This window comes from Canis aureus, chromosome 17 (genome assembly GCF_053574225.1).
Source record: "Canis aureus isolate CA01 chromosome 17, VMU_Caureus_v.1.0, whole genome shotgun sequence".
NCBI classification, from domain to species: Eukaryota; Metazoa; Chordata; class Mammalia; order Carnivora; family Canidae; genus Canis; species Canis aureus.
In genome coordinates, this window is record NC_135627.1 from 31533071 (window position 1) to 31555048 (window position 21978).

At 37.4% G+C, this 21978-nt stretch overlaps 1 long non-coding RNA gene across 2 annotated transcripts in view; it reads right to left on the reverse strand.

Annotated features, from left to right (window-relative positions):
* Positions 1-18675: 18675 nt before the first annotated feature.
* Positions 18676-21978, reverse strand: part of LOC144287510 (uncharacterized) — a 35910-nt gene continuing 32607 nt past the window's right edge. Inside the window, exons 3-4 of one of the 2 annotated variants that reach the window (XR_013355297.1) lie at positions 20314-20399; positions 18676-19096 (exon numbers count right to left, since the gene is read on the reverse strand). This is a non-coding gene — a long non-coding RNA (uncharacterized LOC144287510). Of the gene's footprint in view, positions 19100-20313; positions 20400-21978 lie in introns of both variants that reach the window. The other variant, XR_013355296.1, reaches the window with a different exon arrangement.

Genomic DNA, 21978 nt, shown 5'->3' on the forward strand with positions numbered 1-21978 from the left:
AGAGCTTATTTTAATCTTAGTGAGAGAGCCAAGAAATACTCGCTGCAGGAGGAGACTAGAGGTTAAGTCTGTCTTTGAACAAAATGAAAACTCCAAAATCTATTTTCACAATTAATCATTTCAGTGCCCCATAGACTTACAAAATGATAGCTATCCTCAACTGCTCTTCTCTACATGTCCTTTCAAACATGTAGCATATTCCATAAAGAACACTGCACATCTGCTCTTAAAAGAAATGACTTTAATTGCTGAGCTGCTAATGGGGCGTTTTCTCCTGTTGAATTTTCATCCATCTGCACACTCTGATTATTACATCCTCTTCAGATCTTGTCTATTTCAACCTCTTTTCCTAAATGACCATCATTAATCCTATCCATGGTCTCTCTAAATATGGGAAATGAGTCTGGAGTAATAGCATGCCTAATTATGCTGCCATCGTCCCCTGGGGGGAGAAAAGATTGGAGTTTCAAACTTCTTTGGGGTAGACAAACACTGGAACCTGGTGGGGGGAAAAGTCTACTGGTAGCTTGAAATTCCAAAGGTAAGTTTATAGTTGGTAGTGAATTCTGGACTCTTATGAGAGAATATGAAACTATTTACTGGAGTACTAGGAACTTCTCTGCAACTTGTGGCAGAGAATTACACAAATAACACACTCAAGGGAATCCTTTCACTTCTTCTGGAAAAGAAAGTGCACAGGTTAAGGTAAAATAAACACTTCTAAATTCATTATATCCTTACATGCCCTAACCCTTAAGTATCATAGACAAATTTTGAATCAACTAGAGTTTGTAAATGTCACAAACAGAAGAGATTTTTTAAAAGATAGAAGGAAGAAATAAAAGGAAAGGAAAGAAAGAAAAAAACTTTTATTAACTTTTCTTGGACATACAGTTTAGTTTTTCTGATAATTGCTAAAGTAAGAGTATTTCAGGGAAAAAGATCACCCTGTTCATATGCAGTTTTCACCTACATCTACATTATTTTTCTGTAATGATAATGAAAATAATACATTTACATGGCAAAAAGGAAATTTGGACACTTATATCAGGATTCTAATAAGGAAGTATATTAATGTAAAACTTTGAAGCTTACATACTGCTTGAAGAACTAAGGGAACAAACAAACATCAATGAGCTACTTCCACCAATGCCAGATGCCTGCAACACCAAAGTGGATGGCCCTTACCTATTGACCTGGAATTTTTGTGAACTTGACTTTTGCTTTGCATCTCTGAGGGCCTTAGGAACTGTTGCTGGAAAATAATGACTTCTCCTCTACCACCTTCCAAATCTCTTGAGAATCTGTCTCATTGGCAGACTCTAAACCAAGAATTAGGGAAGAGATTCTGGCAAATGGATGTATAACTTCTTTCCCTGCAATTCAGAAAAGGATACAGGAAGATTTGGAAATAAGTATTTGTTGTGTGAATGTGTAAGTGGATGAGTAAATGAATAAAAGAATTCTTGTTCTGGGGATCCCTGGGTGGCGCAGCGGTTTGGCGCCTGCTTTTGGCCCAGGGCGCGATCCTGGAGACCCGGGATCGAATCCCACGTCGGGCTCCCGGTGCATGGAGCCTGCTTCTCCCTCTGCCTGTGTCTCTGCCTCTCTCTCTCTCTCTGTGTGTGACTATCATAAATAAATAAAAAATTTAAAAAAAAAAGAATTCTTGTTCTGGCAGTATAGAGCATTCCCAAGTATGTGGAAAATAAAAGTGTAAGTAGAACAAGAAGTGGACTTCATTGTGTGATTTGAATGTTTAGTAGCTATAAGCTAATGCATCCCCAATGACTGACTTCAGGAAAGAATTCCAACCAGTATGAGCTGGGACTGGCTGCATCTTTAGCTAGGTTCCAATTTTACCATCTATATTGATTGTAGTCATTCTCTGAATTCTGTAGTGATATTGACTTGTTTTCCACTTAACATACTGAAGTCACAATCCAGTTTTGCTTCTCTAAGATTGTTCCCCCTTGTCATCTTGATTTTGGGTTCCCAATCTTTTCAATCATGTGTTATACAGAGCCTTGTTCTATTCTAAAGATAGCTAATCACATTCCTAAGAATGGATCTTAGCAATTTAACTCTCTAAGAACAGCCTGATTCTCCTTACTTCTTAGATCATTTCTTCATGTGCATCAGTACCTTGAAGAATTCTGTTGATTGGTTCTGTAATATTCCTAATGCATTCGTATTTTAATTGGTTTTCTTAAGTCAGCAATTGTGCTCTTAAGATATAAGCAACTGATATAGTCCGTAGACTTAAACAAAAAAAAAAGGTATATTCTAGTTTCTAAATAAAAGGTAATAAAATTTCTGGAACTGTGATTAAAATACCTTGCCACCAAAAAACAGTGACAGTTCTAAAATATAAGTAGCTGATTAATTTTTTAGTGTAAGGAAATATCATTGTTTTAATACTATAATAATTTTCCATGAAAACTCCACTGTATATTTTATTGGTATATAAATTTCAGCTAATGTAATGCTTAGGATAAAATATGAATGTACCATAATAATTAATTTCAAGAACCTCTGATAGATACTGGAAGTTTCTGTTAAAACTATAAGTGCTAATTACAGACTCCAACAACAATACTGTTGGCCAGGTGCTTTCTGATATTACTTGGTTTGAGGCTCACAGATATCATGATGTCATGCCACATCACTGGTTTTCCTTGCCTGGCTAAAAATCACATCAAAACTCATGAACATATGAAGCCTCACCAGGAATTGTGCTGATGTGCTCTGCACAATAGCCTAGAAATTCAGAAGGTACAAAGTTGTGTGGAATTGTTTCCCGTCAACAACATAAATAGCTATAACTACCTGGTAACTAGCTGTAGCTAGTACTGGTAACTAGCTCCTTCATTTCTCTTTCATTTAGCACATGGGATCCAACAGGGGTTGTAAAATACAGAATTAGACATGGACTTGATAGCCAGTAATGAAAATTTTGGGTTTATTATTTATTTAAAGACCTCATATTTACTTTAATGAATTTTTAAAAAACAGGAATAGCAATTTTTGTAAGGATGAGAAGAAAGGGCATCTGAGGTACCCATTTGGAAAATGTGAACAGTTATGTGCATTTATGAGATACATAAATTTCTGCCCACATTTATACCTCTCATCACTTGGTTCATTTCTTTTATTAAGAGCATGCTCTTTAGGCTTCTGTTAAAGAGATTCCCAAGACCACAGAAGCAGATTTCTTGGAATTGGAATCCCTGAGGGAAAGAGGTTGAGCATGAGTGACTAGGACATTGGCCTGTTCTCAAGGATACAAAGCTCAGGTGGACCCCCAGATTGGAGGCAGCCTGAAAACTACAGTCATCTAGAAGAGCTCATTTAAGGTAATAATGGAGGGGAAAGGAGGCTAAAGAAACGAGTTTAATTTACATTTCTGCCTAGGGCCAACAGGGAGCAAAGAAAATATTGAAAAATAGGACAAGTTGCATAAAAAAAATGGAAAGGAAACATTGAATACGACAAAGAAGAAGATATAAGAAGAAGACTTTCATGAAAATACTGTGCCCCATTTTCTAGAACGTCTGACTTAATCCATATTATTTACAGACATCAATTTATAACTCAATGCTTGTGCCTCTAGAAGATTTCACAATAGAATGCTTAATAAGAATCTTATTACCCATCAGGTACTATTATTTAACAGTAATTTTAATAAAGTAAATATCATTATTTATATCTTGAGTAAACTATGATGCATTTTTAGGGACACAAAATATTTAATTAAGAGCATATAGCTATGCCATATACATACGTATTCACATCCAGAGTAAAAGTGAGCACTGTCATTGATTAACTAGTTAAAATGCAATTAAGTTTCTGTGTTTGCTAATTAATTTTATTGATCAATATCTCATTAGCAGTTCCAAGCACAGCAAACAGGTACTCTTTTAGAGAACAGAGTAGGGGAAGGGCATACAGTGGTCATTAAATGACTAAATATCAAAACCTTGCCCAGATAGAAAAGACAATCAGCATCTCCAATAAAGGAGCTATTATGACATTAGAAATAAGGGCTTTTGCAGTAGGAAGAGTCAGCCACATCTGGGTTTGACTGGAACACAGAGTAAGTTTTTATTCTTCTTAATGAATACTCTTGTTGATGAGCCCAAATTTACAAACATCAGACTTTAAAAATAAATATCACTACTTCCAAAGGAGAACCTATTCTCTGAGGAGTCATGCAAGAGGGACTCACCTGTTTTCAGTATTGTGATGAATTTTTTAAGTATCATTAGAAATAGAGAGAGCATTGGTCTTGGAAATGGAATCACTCATCTCTATTTCATCAGCACAGATCTCCTGGAGGGGAGAACTGAAAATCAGAAATATGAAAGGTCCTAGGCTGTCACTGACCTCCAAGGGTCTAGCTTCCCAATCAGTGGCACCTAATTACATTATAGTTACCTTAGGATATTATTTTAAATTAACTGGAAGAAGCTCAAAGTTCTTAGGGGTTAGGGTATGTAACAACATTTTTTTATTGTATATATACAATAAATAAATGTTGCATAATATGGATTGTGTTCCTTTATAAATTATTTTAATATATGTGTTTATGAAATCTCAGCTGAAAAGAACTTTTTATAGGTTCAATTAAAGACAGTCATATTAACTGGGTGAGCCTGACCTGGACATGAAGTCATTATCTTGGTGCCCTAACTAAGTAAGCAAAGTTTTTAAAAATAGCATCCAAACTAGGACACCTCCCACCTTAAGTGACACAGTACAATTTGACGTGTGTTATAAAGACAACAATAAGAAAAACTAATGGGAGTGATAATGTCCAAATTTACAACTACATTTTAAACAAGTGGGTCAAAGTTACTATTGGATGGGATCCACTGGCCCTCCAAAAAGATCTAATCTCTAGACCTATACCAGCCCAAGCTTACCGGGTGGGCATCTCGTGAATTCCTCCTGGCTTTCCAAGGATTTTCTTCCTTTCCCTGAGACTCTCACACGGCTCCTGTTTAGTTACGGCTCACCAAGATCTGAGCCTGGTCCTCTCCACACTCACTGGCCAGCTTTGGGTCTTCTCATAGTCTCATGGCAGGCCATTCCCAAGTTTTGGCCAGGTGATTCCCGATTCAGTACTAGGAATGACCTCATCCTGATTCGCATTCATACTATAAAATAAATTCCACTCTCGCCAACCTGCTTTCAAGGTCCACATTGTTTTAGTATCTCATCACACTTGCATTATTAAAATATTTAATGTGATCGTACTCTTGACTTTTCAAGAACTTGGCAAATGTACAAAGAAGAAATATGTATAACTATCAAGGCTCATCTGCCCTTAATTTATTAACAAGCTTGAGTGATAGAATTATTATGCTTTTGTAGTAATAAATCCTACCTGGCAATAGCAAAGTACATATTAATTAAACTAAAGCAAAATATTGATTTAGATATTTTGTTGCTAACAAACCTTATTTTCCCTTCTACTTTGTCAGCATATGAGTTGTTTTGCTAGTCTAACTTCCAGCACAACAGATTGCTTTGTAGTCAGGGAAAAAAGACTTTACAATGCATTTATTGCCATCTAAATAACCCCTTTGTGGTCTTTAAAAATTGGATTCAAACAGCAAGAAAATAATAATGTCTCTTTTCTAATTGGCTTCAGGTGCAGCATTTATTTTAAACTTGAACTTCCTTGTACTGAACATAGCAATTGGTTATTAAAAGTGTGGAATGATTATCCTGGTGGCATCTTTTATTTTTACATCCTTTTAAAGAATAGTTCATCTTGAATAATGCAGATACACCCAGCGGAGGTAGTTCTAAAGCCAAATTTCTGTATCTCAAGGAAATCACAGACTAGCACACATTTAATCGCAGGACTAGATCCTCAGGTCACCGTCAGAATTTATCTTTCATCCCATCCCAAACAAAAGTGTTTAGTTAAAAGACTCCTCTATAATTATGAGCCAGTTAAATAGACTGATATTCAAAGTGCTTGGGGAATGGTTGACTCAACCTAAGCACCTTTCTCTGTGCAAACAGAACCACAGGGTAGTTGCTATTCTCTTCATTGTTCTTGCTGTCAGAACTAGAGATCAGAGAGGGTGACAGAACATGAGAGACTCCCAACTCTGGGAAACAAACAAGGGGTAGTGGAAGGGGAGGTGGGTGGGAGGATGAGGTGACTGGGTGACGGGCAATGAGGGGGGCACTTGATGGGATGAGCACTGGGTGTTATACTATATGTTGGTAAATCTAACTCCAATAAAAAAATATACAAAAAAAGAAAAAAGAAAAAAAAAAGAACTAGAGATCATCCATACTCACGTTCACTCTTTTAGGCTTAGAACATGTGTCTCAGGCACAAATGGGGAAAGTAATTTTTCCCTTTCTTATATTAACATCTCCTTAACCTCTTACTTTCCAAACATAAAGGAAATATCAATCCTTTCATTCCTCTTGTAGATACTGTAGCTATGAAACTGACATTCTATCTTTCATGACAATTCAGAAATACCTTCCCCATAGGCAAGGGGTATTGTGAAAAATAATACTTGAAACTTCTGTAAATGTTTCAGTGAAAAAGTCACATTTATGAAAATAAAAAGGGCAACATTTCTTGTAGCGACATTAGAGTGAATACACACTATCATATTAAAGGCTCTTTTTAGCATGCTAATTATTGTTGAAAACCCTATATAGGTGCAATGTGGGTGAGATCACATTGCTAAGGGAACTTAAACAATCACATTTTTCCGGACCTGCTTGTTTGACACTGAACAAAATTCACAAAGAGTCATATGAATTCATTTGGATATATTAGTGTAAATTGTTTACTTCCCCAGTTGAACCTTTTAGCCCTCTTAAACTTCAGTGAGATTATTAAGGGAGAGCTTTGCTGTCTCTATGGATTTCTTTTTTTTTTTTTTTTTTTGTCTGGTTGGGGTCGGAGTTTATTTCTGTCAGAGGTCTCTATGGATTTCAATACATGATATAGTGTTTCATTTGACAAAATACATGACCTAGGTCTTCTTTGAAAGTAATGTAGAGAATCTGATGATGAATAAGACACAGTCTCTGCTCTTTGGGCCTGCATATTTAAGAAGGAAAATAGAATATCTACCCCAATGATTTCAGTATGAAACGGTCTAGTCTCCTGGAAAACATAAAATTTTATATCTTTATCATACAGGATAAAAATATAAATTCCTTAGCAAAGAATACAAGATCCTTTATGATATTGTATATTCCTACATTCCTGGCCATATCAGCATCTACTTTGTGCCTTATCCTGTATCAAACCCTAAGGATAATCATTCTGAGTCCCCTTAGAAATTTGTGCTTATCTCTCATATGTGAGTGACATATTTAGTAAATATTGTTTGAACAAATAAATGACTGATGTTTAGAGAAGTGATCATTTCCATATGAGAAGAGTTAATGGAGAGTTTGGCATTTGGGTAATAAAGGGTAGAATTTTGATAGAGATGAGGCTAGAGGGTATTTTGAGATATGTTCTCAAAGGTTGGAAATTTCAGTTGCAAAAAGTATACCAGGTTTGGTTTCTGCAGAAGAATGAAGGCCAGACTGAGAAGACAGATTGGAACCAGAAAGAGATAATTTATTTTGAAATGTTGGAAAGCATCATTGTCGGTGTAGTTGCAATATGAGATTACTATTTAAGTGCAAAAATTGTAAGCTTAGTTTGAGATTTTGAAAGATTAGATTTTCTTGTATCCTAAAAGAAATGGATTCACAAAAAGTGCTATTCAGTATAAGGAAATAGATTTTATAATTGGAAAAGTTGGTCAGGGTATTGCAGTGGCTAGGCTATGTATTGCTTTATTTGTCTATGAATTTTTCCCTGAATGTTTCATGCACACATCCTCAACATTGTTTGTAATTGTTTCAAGGGTAAAGCCTTTAAATTTCCCATGATACTCAGCCCAATAATTATGTGTTTATAATAATAATTACATAATTAGATATAACATATAGTAATATCATAATAAGCCATAAAATAAGTTCTTGCTTAGTACAGCAAAACATCAACTTTCAAATAGGGCGTAAATATTGTGACCATTAACATCAGAAAGGAAGGATGAATGAAGTAGGATAAAGATACATCCAGCTTTTCTCGTTGTCTAAATTTCTTCTTCATGGCTTCTTCCTCAAAGATGGGGAAGAACTTAAGGGGACAAGATTCTGTTGGACTAAAGAAATTTGACCAAACTGAAGGACTAAGTTGATTTGGAGAAAGTGCAGATTTCCATCTTCCAAACTGTCCTGATATCCTCCGGATGAATATCATCAATTGGGAAGTTGATTTTCACAAGTTCTAGAAAAACAGCCAAGTATGCAACATCCACTTTTGTTGTCTGACCACTAACCTTTTTTAATTTTTTAAAAATTTCTTTTGTCTTTCTATTGACCTATATGTATTCACATTGCTTCTGGTTATGGAATGTTCTCCTGTTCGACCATTACTACCTTTCCATTCCCAATTATCAGTAAGCTTTCCTTACTCCAGTAAAAATAGTTCTACTCCAATTAAAGCGATGGATACTAATACTGATTAATAATCATTCTTTCCAGGAGACTTTGTGTTATAAACAACTGACCTTTGGTCCATTCTATGGGAGACAAAGGAGAATGAGGAGAATAAATTTTCAATGCCAGTTCTGCTACCTACTGGATGTGTAGTTTTTGTTTGTTTGCATGCATTTTCTCAGATGCTTGACTTCACAGTTTTTTCGTTTATTATTTCCTGCTTATGTAAATAAGTACAAAATATGGGTCTAAAAATAGATATAAAATATAATTGTATAAGTCATTGTTAATTATATATATATATATAATTAGAAGGAAAATCCATGTTACCCAGATTCTGCAAAATTAATTATATATATATATCCTATTAGTCATCGTTTTTGTGTATTATAATTAACATTTCCTTTAATATCACTTGATTTTTATAAATTTTGCAGTTAAGAGACTTTTTGATTAAAAGTTTTGCATGTTCTGTATTTCAAAAATGTTTTTTTCCTATAATGTATTTGAATATACCTTCTGTTTTACCTTCTCTGTTTCTATACAAAATATTAGCTATATAGCTATATATAACCTTTTTGGCTCCATCTTTCTTTTTCTTCTATATTCTGGATCTTTTAGGAAAAAAAGGGATTATTGATGTATTGACATAAACTGCACTTGTGTAAAGTGTATAATTTGATAAGTTTTAACATACATGTACCCCTGGGGAATCTTAACCATGACCAAAATAATAAACATGTCCCTCACTGTCAAAGTTTGTCTCTGGTAATCCTTTTCTTTCCCTTTCTCCCTTTTCTCCACTCTTCTTCATATTCAGACGATCACTGAGCTGTTTCTATGATGATGGATTAGTTCAAATTTTCTTTTATTGCAATCACATGATATGTTCCCCTTTTTGGTCAGGCTTCTTAAACTCATCATAATCATTTATGAGATCCATGCACATTGTTATATATATTAATATACACAAGTCTTTATTGCTGAGTAATTTTTATTATATGAATATACCACAAGTTCTACTTAGCTGTCCTCAGAACACATTATTGGCTCTATTCTCATTTCACCCAAAGTCCTATGCCGTATGTATTGATCACTCTCAAATCTGATGTCATAGCCTCAATAATAACATGACGGTTATTATTATGAATGTGACCACTTCCTCCTCTGTATCCCCTCTGCATCTTCTTTCATAGCATAGCATCTGCAGCTTCTCCCCACATCAACCTGCAAGACAGCAAATCTTCAAGGACAGGACTCCTGTATTTGTATCTCATCATGAAGACATGCTCAATAATGATTTGTTGAATAGTGGATACTATCAGCTACCTGAATTGCTACCTAACTCTAACCGGTTTGGTGCAGAGGGAAGGGTTCCTTCCCAACACCAGAACTTCTGGATTATTCCAGGTGATCCCAATTACTTTGTCTGTCCAGAAATAAAACCCAAAGAATCCATCTTGTAGGAACAAATGTAGCATGCTTTCACTCTGCAAATAGCCTGTGGCATTATTTAATCCCCATGATTTAAATATATAGGGCTTTATACATATGTTTAATTCATGAATAGATTTGATGAGTGCAGTGGGACTCATTGGGGCAGGTGTTGTTTCTGTCTTTATTTTCCCCAAGTTTCTGTCTTGGTCCCTAGGGGATCTTGTACTTGCCCGGGACTCAGGATAGGTGTTGGAGGAGCACTTTGGGGCACTTACTAGCTTCTCTCCTCAGGAGAGAGGGTTCCTAAACTGACTGGTTCGACCCAGACAACTAAAACTCCATTTACTTGGAGGTCAGAATCACTGTACCTTAATGGCAGAGTCTGAGGCTGAGGCCTCTCTGATCTCCAGCACACCTGTGCAGTGTGACACTCACTTGGCAGAAGCTGCCAAAGTCTTATTCCTACTCTGGTTTCTGTTTCATATAAGCGGCATAATAAACTGAGGTAATATGATTCTTAACATTTGCTTTATCATAGACTCTCCTGGGGAACTTTACAATTCCAAGGCCTGGCCCACTCCACAGTCTAAGTAACTCACTGTTACTTAGTAACTAAACAAGTCTCTGCAGGTGGAACACAGACATCAGCGGTTTTTAAAGGCCCCCAGATGATTTTGATGTGCAGACAAGTTTGAGAAACACCGCCCTAAGAGAAATTAAGAGATACGGTTCAGTACCATTCACATGTGGCACAATTGCTTTGTCATTCAAAGTTCAGGAATTGCTAAACTTTGGGTGCCTTAGCCATAGGCTAAGATGATTTTGGTGTAAGAAGATCACCTGCACCATCCTCTCCCCTTACCTGGCTCCTCCAGGGGTCAGGCAAGCCTTAATAACACCAAATCTGTCTAGACTGGAAACAATGACTTCCTCCCTCCAACTTTTCCTAACACAGTGTAGGAGGAAAATAATGTGGCAACATTGAGAAAACGCTATGGAGGTTCCTCAAAAACTAAAAATAGATCTACCACATGATCCAACAATCCCATTCCTGGTAGATATCCAAAAGAACCAAAATAGGGATCTCAGAGTGCTATCTGCACCCCCATGCTAATTGCAGCACTATTCACAATAGCCAAGATGTGGAAACAACGTAAGTGTCCATCAACAGACGAATGGACAAAGCAGTGTGGTATATACATACAATAGAATATTATTCAGTATTAAAAAGAAAGAAACCCTGTCATTTGAACAGCATTGTATGAACCCAGAGGACATTATGCTGAGATAAACAAAACATAGAAGGTCAAATACTGTAAGATTCCACTTATAAGAGATATATAAAATAGACTCATAGAGACAGAGTGGAATGGTGGTTGTCAGGGGCTGAAAGGAAGGAGAAAGAAATAGGGGTTGCTATTCAGACAGTGTACAGTTTTAGCTGTCCATTATGAACAAGATCCAGAGATTTACTATACAACATAGTGTGTGTATTAACAATATTATATTATGCACTTAAACTTTGAGGGGTTAGAACTCAAGTTAATTGCTTTACTCCAAAATATATATGTTTTTAAAAGAAGTGTGTCCATATGTATGCTGTCTACTCAGGAACATGGAGTTTGAATGAGGAGTGTAGAAAATCCACCTTAACAGAGGTTTGTTTTATTTTTCCAAAATACTTAAATAAGATGCTGGCCCATTACTAGAAGAAAAAAAATCTGATTGTATCATTTACTCAGAGGGAACAAGCCTGAGAAATAAATGAGGAACAGCTGGGGCAGACATGCTAGGTTATCTGCTTTCTCTTTAAGAAGCAGTTAGAGCTACTAGGGAAAGGAAGCAAAGATGTCTGGAGAAAGAGGGATTATATTGGGAGAAACAAAGAATCACTTGAGGGACTTCTGTGCTCAGAGCAGTAGCTGAAACGTGCTAATGATCAATTTAACACCTGCCATTTTAATTAGCACCTAAGGATAAGCTGAAATTGAGAGAGAGGGCTGAAAACAGTAAAATGGCCTGAGAGGCAGCCCAAGGTCAGAGGGAAAATAAAGAACCATGGTTTATAGAAGTAGGTGATTATAGTTTGTTACAGGAAGCACAATTTGTATTTAGATGTTGTTTATTTTATTAGTATATCTTTATTATGTAACATTTGGAACAGAAGCTACTTCATGACTTGCCTTAAGAAAATTAGATTCTGGGATCCCTGGGTGGCGCAGCGGTTTGGCGCCTGCCTTTGGCCCAGGGCGCGATCCTGGAGACCCGGGATCGAATCCCACGTCGGGCTCCCGGTGCATGGAGCCTGCTTCTCCCTCTGCCTGTGTCTCTGCGCCTCTCTCTCTCTCTCTGTGACTATCATAAAAATTAAAAAAAAAAAAAAAAAAAAGAAAATTAGATTCTATATAAACTTTTCCAAAGCTGTCCCTTGTAGGCCAGAGATTTTAAAGAATCAAAATAACAAAGATTGTGTGAGACCCATCTTAGTGCTTCAGGAGTCACACTTCTATGAATTTGAGCTACTATCCAGCTGTGAGGACAACCTCACATTACTTAGAAGTATTCGTGGCCAAATTGTAGCAAAAATCAAATTTAAATAATAAAATCCCATGTAAATAATTATTTCGGGTGGGGGCAGTGTATCACAGTGATTCAAAGTCACATCATGAACATTCCCCAATGTCACAGCCTTTGGGAAATGTTTCTTGCTAAGACCTATTAAATGTTGGTCTTAATTTTGGCTAGTGGGGTTGTCTAGTCACTTATTTGCTCCAATCTTCAGGATCCATGCAATGCAAAACTACTCTGTGTTGGTACCAAGTCTATTCACACTTCTGTTAAACCTTTCCATGTGGAACTGTGCCTGTCTGAGGACAGGTTATCTGTCACCAGCTGTGAACCCATACTCAGGAGAGATTATTAAAGCAATTTCATGGTCTCAGCCTGTCCAAGATCATGAGAATAGAGTTGAACCCCCAGTGGGATCTGGAAAGTCCCTGCTAAGTAGCACATAAAAGTATGATATGTTCATTGATAAAGTTAAAAGGAGAAAAGGATATCAGAAATCATCAGAGGACCAATTCCTGGATGGGGCTATTTTCCATATACATTCCTAGGACAAATAAAATGGATTGATCGATGTTCATACATGCAAAGGAAGAAAATGAGACCCATGGTCACAGAGTCACTAAGGGCAGAGCCAAACCTGAACACTTATTTCCATGCTCATTTCCTTAGAGACTACAGAAATACATCCAGCAGGATATGCATGATGAAGTCCCTAAGTCTATCACTAATTAAAATACACATCAATCACAAATATCACAGATTTTGAGACACCTAAATAAATCATCACTGCAATCATTTTCCGAGAAGACTATCTAGACAAAGAGCAATTAATAATCAAGGCTAACTCTAGTTCTGCAGAAAAAAATATATTCCTAAACATGTAATTAAGTGTAACTTAAATATGTAATGACTGGGTATGTTTGCTATTGATTTTACCCTTGTTCCACAGTTGCATTTAATTCAGGTTTTCAGTTTGTTAATACACAGTCTGATGATGGGATACTGGCACATTTACATGAGAGTCCTATATTTAAAGTTCAATAAAGGCAATAGAAGATTGTTCCTTATAAATTATGCTGATATTTCCATACACAAGATATCTTGGGGGTTTCATGTTCAATTGTTTGCTTACTTGCTTGCTTGTTTTGTGGTCAAAATAAGGCAGAAGGCCATGAAAAAAATGAATATTTGCTAAGCAATAAGACAAAAAGAGAGAGAAGAAAGGAAAGACCCTCACTTTCTGATCTGGGAAAAACCATAATGCCAAGCATACTAACATTAAATTCTGGTCTCCCAACCAAAATAAAATAAAACTCTTTCTAAAACCTTTTAATTAATTTTAAAGTACATAACTATCTAGGTAAGTTGTACCATTTCTTCTTCTTGGGATCTTTTAAATATACAGGACATGCTTGAATCATTGTTCCTATGACAGGAGCTAATTACACTCTAATTTGTATTCTGAGGTTTGGGAAAGAATCATCAAGGAAGACTCAAAACACTGCTTCCTCTTCTAGTATCTACATGACACTCAATAATTGCCTGAATTTTCTTTTTAAGAATAAAAATGAAAGCAGTAGGACTTCATAGTTTACAAAGGCACAGCTCACCATATTCTTTGTGAACTGATGTCCTGTTTGCTTTGGCTCAGATCCAGACACATCAGGAATTTAGGAGAACAATACCGATCAACTAGTAGAGTTCCTTGTTTTAAATTTATTTTGGTTTTGTTTTATTTTTCAAAAACATTACCTTAAATGAGCACATAAATTAATATACAGGAACCAAAAAGATATCTGGTAGTATAATTTTATATGAGAAATGTTGGTGAAAAAAAGAACCAGACAAGTGGCATAAACAACACACAATGAAGTTGATGCAGAGAGATATGATAGTGATTTTCAAGACCTTCCAGAATGGTTATCAACAATAGAGATGAGTCCATATTTAAGGCAGGCGAAAAAGGAAACAAATAAGGCATACATTAAATAGCTAAAATGAAAATACACAATAGTCTAGGATGACTCTGATAAGACCGTGTAGCATGGTAAGGCTGGACACCCGGGGGACACTCCAATTGCTGAAAGCACTGGAGGTTTTTGACTAAGGAAATGACAAAATGAGAGCTAAGATTTGGGAAGTTTCTGTTTAGTATGTATGACTGAAGAGATACATGAACCAGGGTGGTCCCTCAGAGAACCTTTGTACAGTAGCCCAGAGAAGGAATAAGAAGGAACTACACTGAAGTGTTAGGAGGGGGAGAGTAGAGGGAAAGGAGAAAACAAACATTTTCATGGGGAGCTGGTGACTGAAGTATGTGTGGAGCCAATGGTGAGAAATAATGGACTCCGGCAGCCAAAATGGCAGTGTAACCATTACCAATGCAACAAAGTCAGCCCAATAAATGTCTCTTGAGCATTTGCTGCCCAGAAGGCCCCATGAATTGTGCTCAGTTGGGCACCTACAAGATATGTAAGACAATACAGAGAGTGCACACAGGAGGTTAGTAAGCTCATGAAGGATGAGAGCAAGTAAAAAGCCATTCCTACAGTTCAGACTTAACAATCCAAAGAGTGGTTCTTGTGTACATGTGATGAGGAATAGGAGCCAGAGATACTGAGGTAGAGAAATAGTGACCATTCAGCAGTGTGGCACAAAGAAAGCGGGTTAGCTCAGCAAGGAGGAATGACCAAACCAGACAGATATGAAAAGCACAGGAAGAGACACAAGTAAGAGATTTGCACTTAGATAGTGTGGGAGATAGACTGAGTGACGCAGGATGTAGACAGAAGTAGCCTGGAGGCAAAAACTGCCCATATAGATGAGTAATGCCAAAAAAGCAGAACATTGTTACTGAAGGAGTATACAATAGAAACCAGCCAAATACCAATTTCATTTGATAATGATAATTTAAACATGGTCTTTACCTGCCTGTTCTCCTGCCCAGTGGTAAAGCTAAAGGCTTCCAGTACTTCTAGGGGGCTGGTAGGGTGGCAGGAGGTAGAGCATGAACAATGGAAATTTCCAGTGTCTCCCTGTAATGTGCACAAATCTAATTAACTTCTTAATATTGATGACTGATGTAAAAAACATGCTTTTATAAGTCTAGCTTGTTGCCATTTGGAATGTAATTATTTTGGTGGGATTTAAAACTATTCACCCCAAGAACAAAGCAAAGTTTGGTAACCTTGAAGTAAAAGAATAAATGAAAGGTAAAGCATTTGACTTGGACTGATTTCCACAAAGAAATGGTGAATGATGGGATCCCTGGGTGGCTCAGCGGTTTAGCGCCTGCCTTTGGCCCAGGGCACGATCCTGGGGTCCTGGGATCGAGTCCCACATCAGGCTCCTGGCATGGAGCCTGCTTCTCCCTCCTCCTGTATCTCTGCCCCCCTCTCTCTCTCTCTCTCTCTATCATAAATAAATAAGTAAATCTTAAAAAAAAAGAAATGGTGAATGAAAAAACAAGATTGAGAAGTATGATTAGCATGATGCTGGTTTTTGTGTACAACAAACCAGTGCAAAGATCCCTATACAAGTATATTTGTAAATACACAAATTATGATTGAATGAGCTTGCAGCAAATAGGGTCTACACATACTAGGTAATCACAAGGATTACTTTGAATAGAGGGTTATGCAAGTGGAAGGACTGAGTGTTGGTGAAGCCAACATAAAAGGATCAAGAGACAAAGGACTGCACTTGAAAAAGCACATGTGCAAAAATTATACTTATGAATGCATGTAATGTTTTACATTAAGTAAATGTAAGTGCACATGGGATATATTTATGAAGAAATTAGGTTTCAGAAATGGGTAAAATCACAAGCAAATTTAGTAAGAGTGTATATTGAATTTCAAATGAGATGAAGGGGAAGCAAAAATCTGGATTCACTTTCAATTTACTACCCCACCAGAGACTATTTCTGTTTCTTCTGGTGTTCAAAGTAAAGCCTTTGGAAACTGAGCTCCTTGAACATGTCAAGTTTGTTTCATATATGAGCTATTCCTATGACATCCCCTTTACACATCAGCTCTGATAGGAGAAAAATGGCTTTTTTTTTCAACTATCATAGTCTTTCAGAGGAGCTATTCTGTCTTACTGGTTATTATTTGCCTTCTTCCAGAAGAACTTTAGTTGTGGTAAACTTCCCTTCTTAACTGCAGATTTTTAAAGATTTCCTCCAAAACTGGATGCTACACTGATTTGTATTCTTAGCTATGCTTCTGAGATAGTATAGAGTCTTCATTAATCTGTCTTTTCCAGCATTTATCAGAAAAGTAGTTAGAAGTATCAGCCTGCATTAATGAATAATTCTCCTTGGTCCCTGCTGGCATTGCCAAGCTGGGGCTAATCATTGAGCAAGTGAAGCAGAGTTAGGACAGCAGAAATGACAAGCAACTTACAGCAAATACATGAACATTGTGCTAGAGTTTGGGGAATCCTCTATATCATGCCCTTGCATGAGTGCTAGAATACATTTTCCTCCATCATTGCATATTCAAATCCTTTTCATTCTCCATACTTACCTCAGTGGCTTCACTTAGTCAAGCCCATCCTGCTTCCTCTCCAGCTAGAAGTTATCTTTCATTCCTCTGACCCTTTCCTGTGTGTAATAGAAATCAATCTCTACCTTTTCCCGGCATGCATCACCCTCTACCTTCTATAACAATTAAGTATTTTGTTGTGTCCACTTTCAGTTAACCACTGAAAAAGTGGGAGTCCCTTCTTAGCAACTGTGTTGTGCCACCAGCACACCGCTAACAGTAGGGACATGATCAATATTTGCTGACTGAATCATCTCTCAGCTGAGAAGAGACCCAGGGCCACCATCTTCAAGAAAATCATTAGGATTCCACAGCTGAATGTACACTCATAACATATTCCCAATCCAGAGAGATTTTGATGGAACTTTCCTCTTGATCTTGGGTCAATTCTACCCATGCAGAGGCATGATTAGAAAAAGCCCATTCCTTCTCATGGAGCAGAAGATTCTGTTCATGCTGTGTCTTTCCCAACCTGGCAGCATAATCAGTGTTGTGTTTTTACAATCTGTTGGTATTCTAAAAATGAGAACAATGACCTTTGTGTTAATTAGTTGATACAAGAGCCTGCTGAGACTAGAAGAATAAGACTTAATGGGACTTGAGATTATATATTCCAATTATAATTGTGGAGGTAGTAACTAATGTTATTAATGAGATCAGATAAACATGCATCCATACTAATGGACTTCTTAATCCCTTTCCTCTAACTGAGACGTTCTTAGGACTACCTCGCAGTATAATACACATACTTAAGACTGCCCCAAAAATCTAAAAATATAAGGAAAATACTTCATCATACTTTTTTATTTTCTATTTACTTATTTTAGAAAGAGAGGGAGAATTGTCAGAGTGGGGGAGGGGCCGAGGGAGAGGGAGAATCCAAAGCAGGCTCCAGACTCAGCCCAGAGCTTGGTGGGGCTCAATCTCAGGACCCTGAGAGCAAGACCTGAGCCGAAATCAAGAGTCGGATGCTCAACAGACTGAGCTACCCAGGTGCCCCTTCATTGTACTGTCTTAGATGAGTAAATAGACCATTGTTTTAAATTCAGAAGTGCATCACCTGAAAAGATGTTTAAAATTTGAGGGAAAACATAGTGGGAATATTATTTGAAAGTACGACTAATATATTTTCAAAATAAGCATAGTCCATGCTTCCTAACTTTCTGGAGACCCTTTTGATCTGGTGGTAATAAGTGTTTCTGAGGAAGAAGTAAATAGTGAAAGGACAGAAAAACATAGGGAAAGCTTCTATATTAGATACGGTGTCTGGGAAGAGCAAATAAACATAGAATGTTTATGGTGTTGATAAAGCTTCTAGATTGAGCCTGCTCCAACACCATACACACACACACACACCTCTATTAGAGATATCTGATGTTTCTAGCATTGCTTTACCTGAGCAAGGATGGCTCCCTCTATCAGGGTTCTTGACCTAGGGTCCCCTGAATCCATCTTCAGCCTCTCCAGAGACTTCCAGGAATTGTATATGAGATTTTTCCACGACTGCATATACAATGACCATATAGGATTTCTCAGGAATATAAAAAATTTTAGGAAGCAACAAACTAGATGAGGAATATTTATTTGGTGTCCTATTGTACAAACAACAGAAAACGACCAGGCAGCACACAAACAAAGCCTTCTAGAACAATCTCTCTGGAGACAATCTTAAGAGACAAGAAGATGTAGGTGTCTCCCACTGCTGACTGCATTCTGGAGCAGCAGGCAGGGGTGTCGGGCTCTGGAAGTAAGATACAGTCCATGTGTTGTTGGCTTTTAGCTGCATAATTAGGGAAGTACCAGTACTCCCCAGTGTAATCAGGGTTTGGAGTTAAGTTATGGCCATAGCTGAGAGTCTTCATAACTCCTTAGATTCCAGCTCTCATCTACTACTGCAATTGTTGGGAGACAACAACTGATCCTTCCTCTAATGTAGTGGAGGAGCTGGGGTCCTTGCCTTCTGGTTGCAGCTACAACAGGATTTCTAGCTTGAGCCACATCTACTGAAATGGGTTTGGAAAGAGGAAGGAAGGCTATAGGATGAAGCAGAAAAACTCTGGTTCCCATGTGTCTCACTCTAACATTTAATACTTGGCTGGGAATAAATAGATTTTTGAAGGAAAGCAGATAGTCTAAGAAAACACTTAGTTATTCTTCATCCCAGGTCAACATTGATTGCCCTTCATTATTATTTTGATGCTAAAAGATCCAAGCATTTGTTAACTTAGAAGCCACAGGCTCTACTCTTTCCACTCCCATAGTCAGAGCCACTAATGACATTACCAAGTAACCTGTGGATTATTTATTCATTTGTTTATTTATATCCTGATTAAGTTCATGAAGAATTTGTGGTGCCCCAAGGGAGCTACTGTGATAGATACTCACTTACTAGCATATTTGCATTCAGACAAAAAAGAATGAGAAGCTCAGGAAGCAGGAGGCACATCCAGGGAACTCCTGTGGGGAGCAGAATCCCAAGGGACCTGCATGGCTCTGGTGGTACCATGCAACTCTGAATCTAGAGGTGGTACACCAACCACTTGGATATGCCCTTCACTTCACTTTCTGTTAAAAAGCTAGTTGCAGGCACCCTTTTTAAAAAGTGTATAACTGATTAAGTGTCTGGAGGAGGGTTAAAGATTAAATTACTATCATTTAGGCATTAATTAATTAGCTAAGTATCTTCCAACTTGCAGCTGGGTTCATATGTGTGGTTGGTTAGATTGGAAGAGGAAAGAGGAGATTTTTAGGTAGGGGGCCTATTGGGGGAGGGTGCACCTAGGGGGAGGGTGGGAAGATTAGAACGATAGCTAGTCACTGTCATCTGGATATCTGGAAAGAGCATGGTTTCTGGGAACTAAAGGAATACAAAATGGTGAGAAGTACAACGATAAACTATAGTTATTTCATAATATCACGTGGGGCTAGCACTGCTCCATGGCATCTAAAGGAATCTTCCTTTTCCTTCTTTCTCTTCCTATCCTTTTCTTCCTCTTCTCCCATATCTTCCTCTCCCTCCCTCTCTTCTCCCTTCCCCTGCCTTTCTGAACCATTTGACCTCTACTAGATCTCAGAAGAGAACTGTTGATACTATAATCCTTCTACATTATTGATTGAATGAAATCATTAATGTGTTGGCAATGAAAGGAGGAATCAGAGAGCATCAGCTCCTTCAAGTGGCGAATAAGGAACATAAAGTTCTAAGAAGGGAAGTTACCTCATTAATCCAAGGTCATTCTGGGACTAGAATCCAGGTTTCCTGACTCCCAATGAAGTGTTTTTTCTGCTCCACAGTAGAGTTTCCTGGGTAAACAAAGAACCACATACAATACTATTTTACTCATGAAACCGACTATTTAACTGCTTATTTTGTGCCAATTTTGTGCTTAAAGCTGAGAATAAAATGGGCATGACTTTCATTTTAAAAATACTTTCTAGTACTTTGTTCATAACCCTTAAAATTATGGAATCAGCTGTAATTTTTTCCATTTTACAGCTGTGGAAACAAAAGGAGGTCAAAGACATTTCACAGATGACCCAAAATACAATTTCAGTTTGGATGACCTGGATTTATTTTTCTATTTGAGTTTGCCTGTTCTTCATTCTACTTAAATTTCAGGATGAACTGAACTCACCTGTGAAAATGAAAATGCTAGAGGGAGAGACTGGAATAAAAAATTGAAAGCCCACTGTTAATTTTGGGAAATCATAGCGTTTGACTTAATTATTTCATCTTTTCTTCTTATATGAACTCTGCAGCCAAAACAGTGGCTGTACATAAAATGACAAAGAAAGGCTCAGATATATAAATATGTAACAGGTGTTTCATGGACCACAACAGCCCTGGGTATATAAAGCATAATAGCTAACATTAATAATAGTCAAAATACAGTATTTATTTGGTTTCATCCTCATTTGCATTATGTCTTACCTGTAACTAAAATTTCTCCCAAATATTTCCATGAATGGGAAGTTGGGTTGGTTAAATAGAGATAGCTAGGGTTTTACAAGTCTTTCTGATTAATATGTATGCTGACCCCATTTGCTCTTCTCTGCTCAATTCATGGTAGTAACACTGCTAGTAGCAACATTCACAGCTATGTGGACAGTGCCTTCCTGGCAGGGTGGAGCCAAGACTTCTAGGCTGTATTGAAAGTACCACATATCTACAGTAACCTTGACAGCCTAACACCCTCTATTACCATGGTCTATCAGATAGAGATTAGTGTCTATTTTCAAACAAGGCTCAGAAAGCTTAAGTAACTTGGCCAAAGTCACACAGCTACTATCAGGGAAAGGTTTGAAACCATCACTGTGACTGCAGAACCTGACCTCCTAACTTTATATAAATATTCTGCATTTATGAGGCAACTAGACACCAATCCCTGTCTGTTGCCAGTCTCCTCTAGCAAACTGGCTCTCTGAAGAAGGTCTGCTGGTACTAGGAGGCTAGAATGGCTCTGGATATGCATAAGTCTGGCCAGTTTAGCATAAAATATTTTGATTGAGAGAAGCACTTGTGAATTGAATTATAATTGCAGAAGAATAGCTAAAACAAAGACAATCTCCTTAATACACAAGTTGGGGACAAGAAGAGATGATTCAGCCCCAGTTATATTGATTTGGCAAGGTAATGATGCTCAGATTTCAGTAGAAACATCTTTATTCTAAAGGTTTCAGTAGAAACATCTTCATTCTAACTAGAAAGAAGGATCTGAAAGATCTCTAACCACACAAAAGATCTCAGTTCAATTTGAGCATGGTGCTGCACCAAAGATAGCAGCAGAAGAATAAGATAGAGATTACTGTTGTCCCTCTACCCCAGAGGCCACCAGTTTAAGCAAGTAAAAACGTCACACCAGACTTCGTGTGGAAAGTCCCA